Source organism: Somniosus microcephalus, chromosome 3 (assembly GCF_052327205.1).
Source record: "Somniosus microcephalus isolate GS21.2 chromosome 3, FLI_Smic_1.0, whole genome shotgun sequence".
In the NCBI taxonomy this organism is placed as follows: domain Eukaryota; kingdom Metazoa; phylum Chordata; class Chondrichthyes; order Squaliformes; family Somniosidae; genus Somniosus; species Somniosus microcephalus.
This window is the reverse complement of record NC_140989.1, coordinates 220,011,292-220,024,973: the sequence shown is the minus strand read 5'-3', so window position 1 is coordinate 220,024,973 and position 13,682 is coordinate 220,011,292.

Below are 13,682 nucleotides of genomic sequence, written 5' to 3'. Positions count from 1 at the left end.
CGCGCCTACCGTTGCCTACAGTAGAGGAAGCACCTGCGGTGGACCCTGTTGAGATATTCCATGCGACCTTAGTCGAATGTCTACCTGTTACAAACTCAAGTATAGAGAAGGAAACCCGAAATGACCCAACACTCTCTCGGGTCTATGATTTGACGGTGAAGGGATGGCCAGCACATGGCGACTCACTGTTGCCAGCATTCTCGCCAAGGAGAGAACAGCTGTCAGTGTGCCGGGGGACCTTCATGTGTGGATCCCGAGTGGTAATTCCACCCAAGTTGAGAGATAGAGTGCTCAATGAGCTTCATGAGGGTCATCTGGGAGGGGTAAAAATGAAGAGCCTAGCCAGGGCGTTTGTGTGGTGGCCGGGAATCGATAAAGAAATCGAGGATATGACAAAGAGATGCACAGGATGCCAGAAGGTCCAAAACGCTCCACCACAGGCCCTGCTACATCCATGGGAGTGGCCCTAATCTCCATGGCAACGGGTACACATTGATTTTGCTGGTCCATTTATGGACTCAATGTTCCTAATCGCTGTGGACGCCCATTCGAAATGGCCAGAGGTCATCAAAATGTCCTCCACCACCACGGAGAAAATTATTGCAGTCCTACGGACCATCTTCGCCAGGAATGGCTTGCCAGAACAGATTTGCTCTGACAATGGGCCACAGTTTCTATCCGAGGATTTCCGGAGTTTTCTGAGGAATAATGGGGTGAAACATTACACATCTGCCCCATATCATCCAGCCACAAATGGATTGGGTGAGAGGTTTGTTCAGAACTTTAAAAAGGCAATAAAGGCAATGAATAATGACGACATACCACTACAACACAAGGTGGATAATTTCTTGTTTGCTTACCGGAATGTGACACATGCAGTCACCAACCAAGATCCAGCCATAATGTTCTTCAACCGAAGGCTAAGATGTCGCCTGGATTTGCTCAAACCAAACATAAGACGAGATGTTGAGGATAAGCAATTCCAGCACATCAATGAGAAGCCAACCAGGAGCTTCAAGATAGGGCAATCAGTCTTGGCCCGCGACTACCGAACAGAAAAATGGCAGCCAGGAACGATATGCACACAGCAGGGACCACTAATGTACACAGTGGACGTTGGAGAGGGCATCGTGAGACGCCATGCTGACCAGATTCTAGAGTCACAGGAACAAGCCAAACCCATACCACGAGCAGGTGCACCTGGTAATCAACCCGAAGTACAGATTGCGTCTACCTCAGAAGCAGTGGTATTGGAAGCTGACGAACCAACCAATGACAATGAACCAGAATCAACTCCGCCACAAAAACAGGATACTCGAGAAAGGCGCTATCCAATCAGGATCAGGAAGCCTCCTCAAAGACTGAACTTATAAATGATTATTTCAGTTGATGTATATAGTACAGAGAAAATTGTAATTGTAATTAGTTATTATTTAGTTGTTAAATGAATGTTATGTACTGTTTATCTAAAAGGGGAGGAATTGTTGTGTATGTACCTTTAAGGGAAGAACTGATTCTATACTGCAGTACCGGCAGTGACCACCCCTGTATATAAAGCCATAGCAGGCTTCTGTACGTCAGTCTTAACTTACTCTCTGTTCAGTAAATACCTGTTATTATTGTTCTCCTGCAGTCCGTGTATTATTTTTATATTCGGACACTACACCTCCCTCCCTCCCCCTCCTCTCCCTCCCTCCCCCTCTCCTCTCCCTCCCTCTCTCCTCTCCCTCCCCCTCCTTTCCCTCCCTCCCTCTCCCTCTCCCTCCTCTCTCCCTCTCTCCCTCCCTCCCTCTCTCCCTCTCCTTCTCCTCTTCCTCTCCTCTCCCCCTCCCTTCCCTCCCCCTCCCTCCTCCTCTCCTCTCCCTCCCTCTCTCCTCTCCCTCCCCCCCTCTCCTCTCCCTCTCCTCTCCCTCTCCCTTCCCTCCCCCTCCCTCCTCCTCTCCTCTCCCTCCCTCTCTCCTCTCCCTCCCCCCCTCTCTTCTCCCTCCCTCCCCTCTCCCTCCCTCCGCCTCTGCTCTCCCTCTCTCTCCTCTCCCTCCCTCCCCCTCTCTCTCCGTCGTTTCCTTTCTCTCAATCCCTCCCCTCTCCCTCCCCCCCCTCTCCCTCCCTAGCGCCTCAGGCCCGGCCGGACTCACCTCGGTACCAGAACGGAGTCAGTCCGGCAACGGGAGGCCGGGTGCCCAGCGCTCCGAAGCGAGCCCGAGTTTCCTGACGGTTAATGCGGCAGGCCTTTGGAACCGATTGGCCGGACGGCAGACGAACGCCTTTCGCTGCGGACTCCCGTGTCCGATTGCGGTGGGGGATGGCTCGTTGGACAGCCCCGGTTTTGCCGGTCCCGCACTCACAGCAAGAGAGAGAGGGGGAAGGAGAGAGAGAGAGAGAGTGAAGGAGAGAGAGAGAGAGAGGGAAGAAGAGAGGGAAGAGGAGAGAGAGAGAGAGAGAAATTTTTTGAGCTTCAGGCCCGGCCAGTCTGTAATGGCCGCCACTCACCTGAATAACGGCAGTTTGAAGGATTAGGCCCCACCCACAAACGCCATGAAACGCCCCCCGTGATGCAGCGCGCGGATTGGTCAACCATCACGTCACTCAACGCTAATGGGCGGTAGGATTGGTCAACACCTGAATAACGGCAGTTTGAAGGATTAGGCCCTGCCCACAAACACCATGAAATGCCCCCCGTGATGCAGCGCGTGGATTGGTCAAACTTCACGTCACTCAATGCTAATGAGCGGATTTCCCCCGTATGATTGGCCAACTGCTAATGAGCGGAATTTTGAACGTTTTTTGTCTACTGTCCGAACAATTTTTGTCTGACCAAAAAGCAAATATGCCTAGGACACCCTCCTAATCATAACCTTTCTTTTGATATAACATATGCGTAGGTACGCTCTATAACTTTTGAGTGATGCCCAGACAGACAGACAGAAGATATGTGGCCCGTGAGGCCCATGAGACAAATATATTGGACACTCCTGCACCAATGCATGTGTATATAATATATACAAATTGATCAACTGGGATGTTGCAAGATGAGATCAAGAGTAGCCTTCAAGTGAAGCGTGTTGGGGAGTGGGAATATTTGGACCAAGGCACACAACCCCCACTTTGCAGTTATACGTTCTGCCCTTATTTTATACCATGATTCGGTTTTTACATAATGATTTCTAGCTAAAGAGCCAAATCTGCGGCAATTTGGGAAGCAGGGTTAGTAGGGTTAGTTGGAGCTCAGGAGTACCGGCTGAGGAGGTGGGGAGAGGCAATACTGAGGGGCTACAGTGACAGCACTGGCAGAGGTCGTAATGACAGCAGTGCATTCCAGTTTAAATGTAGACAGGGGGCTTAGGGATTAGTGTAGGGCGGTGGTGCAAAAACGAGCGGTATCGGATCAGCCGCCCGTTATACGCAGCGCCCGATATTCAGTTCCATTGACGGCAACCGATCTGATACCGCCCGTTATACGCAGCGCCCGATATTCAGTTCCATTGACTGCAACCGATCTGATACCGCCCGTTATACGCAGTGCCCGATATTCAGCTCCATTGACTGCAACCGATCTGATACCGCCCGTTATACGCAGTGCCCGATATTCAGCTCCATTGACTGCAACCGATCTGATACCGCCCATTATGTGCCACCACTCGACGAGACAAATTTTAAGGCCCTGATCTTATAATGGGAAATGTTGACAAAAGTGTGACAACCGCATGACAACAGGAAGTAAGATTTGTAGACAGGAAGTGCATGCAGATATACAATTTTTTAATGCATGATATAGGTGTAAATATATTGAACAATAAAATTATGAAATAAGATCTGTCTCTGCACATTTCCTGTCCATCATACTTTTTTTTAAATCCATCACACCGTCCATATGCAAATATGGGTCCCACTTTCACCTTATTGGCTCATATTCATAAACCAGTAACAAATCACAACCAGTAGGCAGTGTACCAATCAGCAAATAGAGAGCAGGAGTGAAAACCATCAACTTTAAAGATAAAAAAAATCTGACAAATCAAAAATCATCTGTCAGCGAAAGTGACCAATAAAAGAAAGTACAATGGAAAACAACTAAATCACTCCATATATTCTGGAAAATTATTTCACCTGTCATTTTGTCCCTCAGCCATCTGACTACTTCAAGAATCATAGAATCATAGAATAGTACAGCATAGAAGGAGGCCATTCGACCCATCGAGTATTTATCCAATTCCCCTTTGAAGGCTACTATTGAATCTATATCCGCCACCCTATCAGGCAGTGTAATTAATGTTGTGTATGTGGACTTCCAAAAGGCATTTGCTAAAGTATCACATATTAGGCTTGTTAGCAAAATTGAAGCCCATGTGATAAAAGGGGGCAGTAGCAGCATGGATACAAAATTGGCTAAGGGATAGAAAACAGAGAGTTGTGGTGAATGGCTGTTTTTTATACAGGAGGGAGGTATACAGTGGTGTCCCCCAGGGTTCAGTACTAGGACCACTGCTGTTTTTGATACACATTAATGACTTGCACTTGGGGGTGCAGGGCACAATTTCAAAAATTTGCAGATGACGCGAAACTTGGAAGTGTAGTAAACAGTGCAGAAGATAGAAATAGACTGTAAGAGGACATAGACAGGCTGGTGGAATGGGCGGACACATGGCAGATGAAATTCAATGCAGAGAAGTGTGAGGTGATACAATTTATAACATAACCAACATGTAAAAACACTCCTAATTTGCAGCAACTATTTGAACATACACACAAAAGTGGCCAACTCCTGTTTCAAATCTGATTATTAAGTTTGGCCCCGGATGAAAGTTGCCAACTCTGGTTGGACATATTCCAGGAGATTTCATCACATGACCTCAAACTGCCACACCCCCACACTCTCGCCATTGGTTAGCGACGTGGCCATCCTTGCGGCGTCCCGCCTTTCCACACCATTTCCTGTCCATCATACTATTTTTTTAAATCCGTCACACCATCTGTATGCCAAAGGCGAATGGACTCCTTTGTTACCCGATTTGATGATTCTTGACTGTCAATCAAACAGCCTTTTCCTCCTATCAGTAATATTTTTAGAAATAATGTATGGAAGCGTTCAACAAAAATGAAACAAAACCATACAATTTATTGAATGCCCCTATGATTTTTCTCCAGGATTGCTCGCAGCAGTATCCTGGAGATTACTCTTCAATTCCTAGAGTCTCCAGGGCAATCCTGAAGATTTGGCAACCCAACCCCAGGCCCAAAACCCAGGCAGGGGTCTGGAGCCTGGAGCTGGTTCAGAGGCTGATGTCTATGCTTCTGGTGCAGGCACTTTCTGTCCCCTCACCTGCCCCAGAACAACACCAGTGTGGAGGTCTGCCATATTTTTGCTGAGCCCATCCCACCTGCCTGGAGTCCTGCCTGCTGCTGCCCCACTCCAAGGCCCCGCCCCACCAAGTCCTTCCCATCCAGGCCCAGCCCACCCTGAACTCTCCAGGCTAGAGGAGACTACGACTGTGGGTACAGTTTAAATATTCGGTCACAGTAAATGAGCGGCCCTGGTGATAAAATACAGCAAGTTATGTAGTAAAACACCCCGGCCTAGAAATTCAGTATAGCCACGTTTGGGGCACTAGAGCCGGCCGTTCGCTAAATTTTGCGCCCGGCGCAACTTAGCGCCACCTTCACCGATATTCAGTTGCATCGCCCCAAGAGGTTGCTGCTGCGCTAAAGCAGGCGATGCACGACTATCATAAGACGCTAAGCCGGCGAGCCGGGGCGCTACCACCGAGGGCGGGCGCAGCGCAGGTGCGGCGAGTTGCTGATTGAAGGCAGACACGCTGGCGCCGGTCAGCTCTTAAAGGGGGAGGGTGGATTTGTTTGGCTGCCACGCCCTGCACACTGCAGCCCTGAATCAAGGCCTGAATATAGCTGCTTCAACAGTTCAACGCCCATGACTATGGAGAAGGCTAGAGAGCGAGCGCAGCGCTTCAGCGAGGGTGCCCTGAAGGTACTGGTTGGCGCAGTGGAGCGCAGGCGACTTGTCCTCTTCCCTGATAGTGGCAGGAGGCCGCTGCCCAGCGAGTATCGAAAAGCCTGGAGGGAGGTGGCAAACAGGGTGACCTCCAACAGCATGGTTGGCAGGACTCCTGTGCAATGCAGAAAAAAGTTCAATGACCTCACGCGGGTTGTCAGGGTGAGGACCCTTTCCAGTATCCTCCTCATCTCTGCATGTGCACCTCACTTTATGGCCAAAGGGACCTGAAAGCCCTAATGCCCAGCCCTCATCCAGCAGCCATGGGACTGTCATGAAAATCACTTGCACATTCAGCACTTTACACACTGTCAGGGCTATTCCACCATGGGAGGCAGTGCAGGCAAGATCAGGGCTTGACACTGTCAGGGCTTTTCCACATGGGAGGCAGTGCAGGCAAGATCAGGGCTTGACACTGTCAGGGCTATTCCACCATGGGAGGCAGTGCAGGCAAGATCAGGGCTTGACACTGAACTTAGAGGCCGTCCTTTCTCTTGCAGGGCAAGCTGGCCCACAACCGCAGGCAGCAGCGACAGACCAGGGGAGGTCGTCCTGACCTCAAACAGCTCAGCGACCTGGAGCAGCGTGTGGAGCGCATTATGGCAGGCCGGCTGATTGGCCCCGTCGCCAGTGGAGATGCCGACCCTGTTCTGGGCCCCAATGGTAAGGTCATCACCTTTTTGACCTCTCTCTTTCCACTTGCGCCTCACACCAGCATCCTTTGCCACTATCCAACCAATGCAGTGCATAGCAGCACTCATGCCTCCCTCTCTGCCACCCTGTCCTCACTCTAAAGCAACTCTTGTGCTTCCCTGCTTTCAGATGGTGAATCGCCAGGTGAGGAGGCAGGCCCTCAAGCTGGCACAGTGTCTGATTCTGAAATTGAGGAGGAGGAAGAGGAAGCCGAAGCCGGCCCATAAGTGCCACCCTCAGCCGAGACAGCCCATGGCCATGATGGGAACACTTCTTCCCTGGAGGGGAGCAGGGGGGAAGGGTCTGAGGAGAGTGAAGCTCCGGGGCCCAGCTGGCTGCAGCAACGCGGGAGTGGTGGGGAAGCTCGGCGGCCTTCTCCCCGGAGGGAGAGTCTGGTCTCGAGTCCTGCTACGGTGAGCGCAGAGGAGGTGCAGCTCCTTGCTGAAATGGGCGCCCAGGCTGAGCGCAGGCACACTGAGCTCATGGCTGCAGTGGCAAGGATGCCTGACTCCATAGAGTCACTGGCAAGGAGTGTAAAGGAATTTGCAGCAGCACAGGCCAGGAGTCTGCAGGACTTCGCGGCAGCACAAGCTAGGAGTCAGCAGGACTTCGCTGCATCACAGGTGGCTTCCAGCCAAGTGCTCAGTCGTGCCGTGCATTCACTGGCTGGTGTGATGCAGACACAGACCAGGGCCACACGGGCACTAATTGCTGCCACCCTCGCTGGATTGGCCAGGCATCGACGGGGCCCTCTCCGCGCCGCAACAGCCCAGCAGTCTGTGCTTCAGCAGATTGCTGCGCATGCTGCAGTGCTGGCCCGTGCGAGTGCCAGTGTATCAGCCGACCAGGGAGTGCCTGTGCTCTGTCAGGTTGGCAGCATTTCTGCAGCCAACACTGTCACTCCTCCACTGCAGCTGCCACCACCCGTAGGACAGACTGCTGCCGCCCAAGCAGAGTTGGAGCAGTCAGCAGCCGGCCCCTCCAGGCCCAGAGCTGGTCCAGGCCGACCCCCAAGGGCATCTGCCGTCTCACCATCTGACCCTCAGCAGCCTTCCCCCAGCCTTGCTGCAGCCACTGGGGTCCCATTGAGGAGGTGCTGCAGGGCGGGAAGGGGCCACTCGCGGAAGCAAGGCGGATCACCCTCGCAGGGGAAAAAGTAGAAGGTGTGGCCAAATGTTTTTTTTATATATGAGGCCGAGAAGGTTTTTTGATATATGAAGGCCGAGACTGTTGTGTTTTTTGATATATGAAGGCCGAGACTGCTGTGTTTTTTGATATATGAAGGCCGAGACTGCTGTGTTTTTTGTTATATATGAAGGCCAAGATTGTTGTGTTTTTTGATATATGAAGGCCGAGACTGTTGTGTTTGTTTGTTATCGAGGCCGAGGATCATGGTCATTTGTGTTTAACTGCTTTTGGCATTTTCTGAAGATTGTGAGAGCCAATTATGTACCTGATTGTTTTTTGGGGGGTTTCTCTGAATTAGTTTGTCATGCGGGAAGGGCACAGAGTTTGCACAGTAAAAAAATTTCTTTAATCGCATTGTCCATGTTTGCTTTTGGAAGTATTTGTTGCCTTGACCGGCTGAGGGCTTGCAGAGCGGCTCCATTCATCTTCTTTCATTGGCACAAGCCATTCCCTGAGAGGGGGCCTAGAACCGAGTTGCAATAAATCGCCAACAGACGGCCCTTGCACTTTGTGCCTCCCTCCCGTGTTGGTGCTCCTCCTCCTCCTCCTCCTCCTCCTCCTCTGGTAGTCCTCCAATGTCTGCTGTCAGTGGCTGAGTCCTGCGGATAGCCAGGTTGTGCAGCATGCAGCACACTACAATGAAATGGGAGACTCGCTCAGGCGAGTACTGTAGGGCTCCCCCGGAATGATCCAGACAGTGGAACCATTGCTTGAGCACGCCGATTGTGTGCTCAATGATGTTCCTGGTTGCTTGATGGCTGTCATTGTATCGCTCTTCAGTAGGGGTGCTGGGCGCACTGAGTGGGGTCATCAGCCAGGTGCACAAAGGATAGCCTTTGTCCCCGAGAAGCCAGCCTCATGGGTGAGCCTGGGCTTCAAACATGTCTGCCACAGAAGTCTGACGCAGGATGAAGGTATCATGGCTGCTGCCTGGAAAGCGGGCATTGACAGCTAGTATGAGCTGCCTGTGGTCACACACCAACTGGACGTTGAGCGAATGGTAGCCCTTCCGGTTGCGGTAATCCTCGGCATTCTGTAGAGGTGCCCACAAAGCCACATGCATGCAGTCAATGGCGCCCTGCACCATGGGGGAGCCCGCTAATACTGCAAATCCCATTGCACGCTCTTGCTGCTTGTCCAGGGTCATGGGGGAGGAGATGAACTGACGTCTCCTTCTGAAAAGGGCATTGGTCACCTGGCGGATGCAGCAATGTACCGTGAACTGGGAGATGTTGACAATGTCCCCAGTAGCGGATTGGAAGGAGCTGGTGGCATAGAAGTTGAGAGCCACCGTCACCTTCACTGCCACCGACAGAGACGTCCTGCTCCTCAGCTGTGGCTGCAGATCTCTGCGAAGCAGGTGGCAGATCTCAGTGACCACCTCCCTTCTGAATCGCAGCCTCCGGACACACTGCTCCTCAGACATGTTCAGATATGAGAACTGCTGGCAGTATACCCTGGGTGGGTAAGGCCTCCTGTGCTGACGTCTGTTGGCCCTTCTCCGTCTGGCCATGACTGGCACTCTCTCACGGCATCTGAGCCCTTTGAATGCAATGCAGTAAGCCAACGTTTCCACCCATTGCAGCCCCCATTATATGTGTTGAATCAAGGCTTTGGCACTGAAAGTTAAATCCAAGTGCAAAGCTTTGGCCTGAAGCCAGAATTACCTGTGCGAGCGTTGAGTCAAACCAGAAAGCTCTCTCCCTTTGTCTCTCTCCAAATATCCGTCTCTCACAAAGAAGGAGTGGAACAAAATGGCTGCCATTATACTGCAGGAGGAATCCCCTTTAATTAACGCCCCCCGCGCCCCGCAGCGACTGGGAACCGTTCCCCTCTACCAGTCGCTGAGGGCACCAGGCGCACAGAAGGGCGGCGCCACAGAAGTTCCGGTTCGGGGCGCACCAAGGGCGTTGCACCATGAAATGACGTCAGGATCTGCGCGCGCAGCTGAGAAGGCGCTGCGGTTTTGCGCCGCCGCTAAATCTTGAGTGAAGTTCGCGAGAGGTGCAGATCAATTCAATTCAATTCAATTCAATTCAATTTTTATTTGTCATATATGCAGCAGACGTGTGTACTGCACAATGAAATGTTGATTTTTACGAGTCCTCCCAACATTGGAATAAATATGGCATAACAATGATAAAAATACTAATAGAAATACTAATAGAAAGACAGTAATAATAAATAAAACAACAGTAATAAATAATAATAAATTAATCGTTCATGAGTCTTATGGCCTGGGGGTAGAAGCTGTTTCAAAACCTGTTGGTACGAGACCGTATGCTTCGGTATCTCTTACTGGACGGCAGCAGGGCGAAGAGGTTGTGGCTGGGGTGACTCGCGTTTTTAATGATCCTCAGGGCCTTCCCCCGGCACCTCTCGGGGTAGATATCCTGCACAGCAGGTAGTTTAATTCCTATAGTGTGTTGTGCAGCTTTCACTACCATCTGTAGAGCCTTGCGGTCTGTGGCGGTGCAGTTGCCATACCAGGTAGTGATGCAGCCGGACAGGATACTCTCGATGGTGCACTGGTAGAAGTTGGTGAGAATCGTACCTCGCCCGGGCGCTAGCCGCTTAGCGCCCCACTTCCCCTCCTCCTAAGGCGCTAGCGGCTGGCGCTAACAACTGAATTTCTAGGCCCCCATCTGTTATAAAGCAACAATAGATTTGCTGTGAGTAATACCACAAGATTACTGCATACTATATATATATCTATATATATATATACACACACATATACACACACAGATCTATATCATATATATAGATATATACACACACATGTATATATCGAACAGATATATATATATAATGCACATGCCTTTCCACCATCTACAGGGCACAAGTAAGGAGCGTGATAGAATACTCTCCACCTCCCTGGATGAGTGCAGCTCCAACAACACTCAAGAAGCTCGACACCATCCAGGAAAAAGCAGCCCGCTTGATTGGAACCCCATCCACCACCTTAAACATTCACTCCCTCCACCACCAGCGTACCGTGGCTGCAGTGTGTACCATCTACAAGATGCACTGCAGCAACTCGCCAGGGCTTCTTCAGCAGCACCTCCTACACCCGCGACCTCTACCACCTAGAAGGACAGGGCAACAGGCGCATGGGAACTCCAACACCTCCACGTTCCCCTCCAAGTCACACATAATCCTGACTTAGAAATATATCGCCGATCCTTCATCGTCGCTGGGTGCAAATCTTGGAACTCCCTCCCTAACAGCACTGTGGGAGTACCTTCACCACACGGACTGCAGCGGTTCAAGAAGGTGGCTCACCACCACCTTCTCGAGGGCAATTAGGGATGGGCAATAAATGCTGGCCTTACCAGCGACGCCCACATTCCATGAACGAATATTTTAAAAATACATACACATATATACATACACAGATATATAAATATCTTTATCTATATATATAAAGTGGTTTGTCTCTCTGTCTGTTTGTCTCTCTGTTTGTCTGTTTGTCTGTCTGTCCGCTATACACTCAAAAGTTATAGAGCGTACCTACACGCATGTTATATCAAAAGAAAGCTTATCATTAGGGGAGTCTAATAGGCGTATTTACTTTTTGGTCAGACAAAAATTGTTCCGACACTATACAAAAAAGATTAAAAAAAACAGCAAAATTCCGCTCATTAGCGTTGAGTGATGTGATGGTTGACCAATCGGTGCATCACGGGGGGGGGGGTTCATTGTGTGTGTGGGCGGGCCTAATCCTTCTGAGCTGAGGTGAGTGGCCACCATCTTGATTTCTAACTATTGATTTATTTTTCCCACTTTCTGTGTGTTTATTTTTCCCACTTTCTGTGTGTGTGGAGGGGAAATTGTTTTTAAAAAAAGTAAATTAATTTGTAAATATTTTTTCTAAGCTGATTAATTTTCCTACCTTTCACCTTTTTTTTCCTCTTGACTCGCTGCCTCCGCCGGGTGCCGCAACCTTGGAGGGTTACCCCACCTGCAGGCCTCGAAGCCTCGGCCTCTCCTTGCCAGCCATGCCCGAGCTGGGCCCGCCCCGCGATCGCTGCCATCTTGGTAAAGGCTGGCGGCGTGGGACTGAGCCGGGCGTAGCCATCGCCGCCATCTTAGTAAAGGCTGGTGGGGCGGGAGTCAGCGCGCGCATCAACGTCGGCGGCGGCCCGGAGCGTGACCTCAGCTAAGGTGAGTCCGGCCGGGCCTCACGCGCTAGGCCGCGCAGTGGCCGGGCTTTCAGGAAAGGCAGACAGAGAGGGGGAGGGAGGGACAGAGAGGAAATCAGGGAGAGACAGGGGGAAGGAGAGGAGAGGGGGAGGGAAAGGAGAGGAGGGGGAGGGAGAGGAGAGGGGGGGAGGGAGAGGAGGGGGGTGAGGGAGAGAAGAGGGGGGGAGGCAGAGAGAGTAAAGCAGGGAGAGACAGGGGAGGGAGAGAGAGAGGGTAAGGGAGGGAAAGAGTGAGGGGGTGGGAGAGGGAGGGAGAGCTCGCCTTCTTCCTTCCTTCCTTCCTTCGCAGGGGTCCATTGGGCCAGGCCTGAGGCGCTCCTTCCCCCCCCTCTCTCTCCAGGCTAATCCCGAACTAAATCCAGCAGTCTCTCTCTCTCTCTCTCTCTCTCTTCCCCCCCGTCTCTCTCTTCTCCCCCCAGTCTCTCTCTCTCTCTCTCTTCCCCCCCATCTCTTTCTTCCCCCCCATCTCTCTCTTCCCCCCCGTCTCTCTCTTCCCCCCCGTCTCTCTCTTCTCCCCCACCGGCTCTCTCTTCTCCCCCCAATCTCTTTCTTCTCACTCCCCCATCTCTCTCTCTCTCTTCCCCCCAGTCTCTCTCTCTCTCTCTCTTCCCCCCAGTCTATCTCTCTCTCTCTCTCTTCCCCCCCAATCTCTCTCTCTCTTTCTCTCTCTTCCCCCCAGTCTCTCTCTCTCTTTCTCTCTCTACCCCCTGTGGAAGTGTAAATAAAATGGCCAATCAACTGGCTAACAAAATGGCTTCGCATAAGGAATGAATTGCATTTCGGAAAGGGAGCAAAGAGGAACTTCAGCTTCGCAAAATGCAAGCATAACAGAATTGGCAGTTTTGCAAACTCAATAAGAAGGAAGAGGGACACCTGCTCTTTGACCTGTGGTTTAGTATTAAAGAACAATAAAGGTCACGAGGGCTTGACTGCTAGATGGAAGATTGAATCATTGCAGGATATGGTTAACTAGCTATTGTACGGCATCCAATCGTGATTCGGCACCTCAGAAAGGCATACGCTGTGGTAAGATAAGACAGGAACTTGTGGTTCAGATGGTTGGACTAAGTAGAGATAAGAAGTGGAATTGGAAGAATAGGCTTTGTTTAATGTAAATTGTTTTTTGAGAAATTAGTGTTGCTAAACCAATGATGTAATATCCGCATATTATCTGGAACTTGTTTACTCCAATGTATTTCGTTGAAGTTGTAGTATCAACCTTTGATTGTACTGCTCTTCCCTTGTGACAAGTAAAAAAGTATGGTTTGCCACTTACTGTGTGTCTGAGTCTTGCTCGAACTTCGACACCCCCAGTCACTCTTTCTTTCTCTCTCTTCCCCCCAGTCGCTCTCTCCCCCCCAGTCTGTCTCTTCTCCCCCCAGTCTCTCTCTCTCTCTCTTCCAACAACAACATGCCCTCAAAAAACCCTCGGCACCACCGGACACTCCAGCAATATATATATAGATAAATACACACACACACACACACACACACACACATACCCACACGTGCTGGGTGCCAACTGAGGGCCAGGGTGTGGGAACACCCAACCTGGGGAGCCCCAGCCCTGTCCACCCCTACAGCTTAGT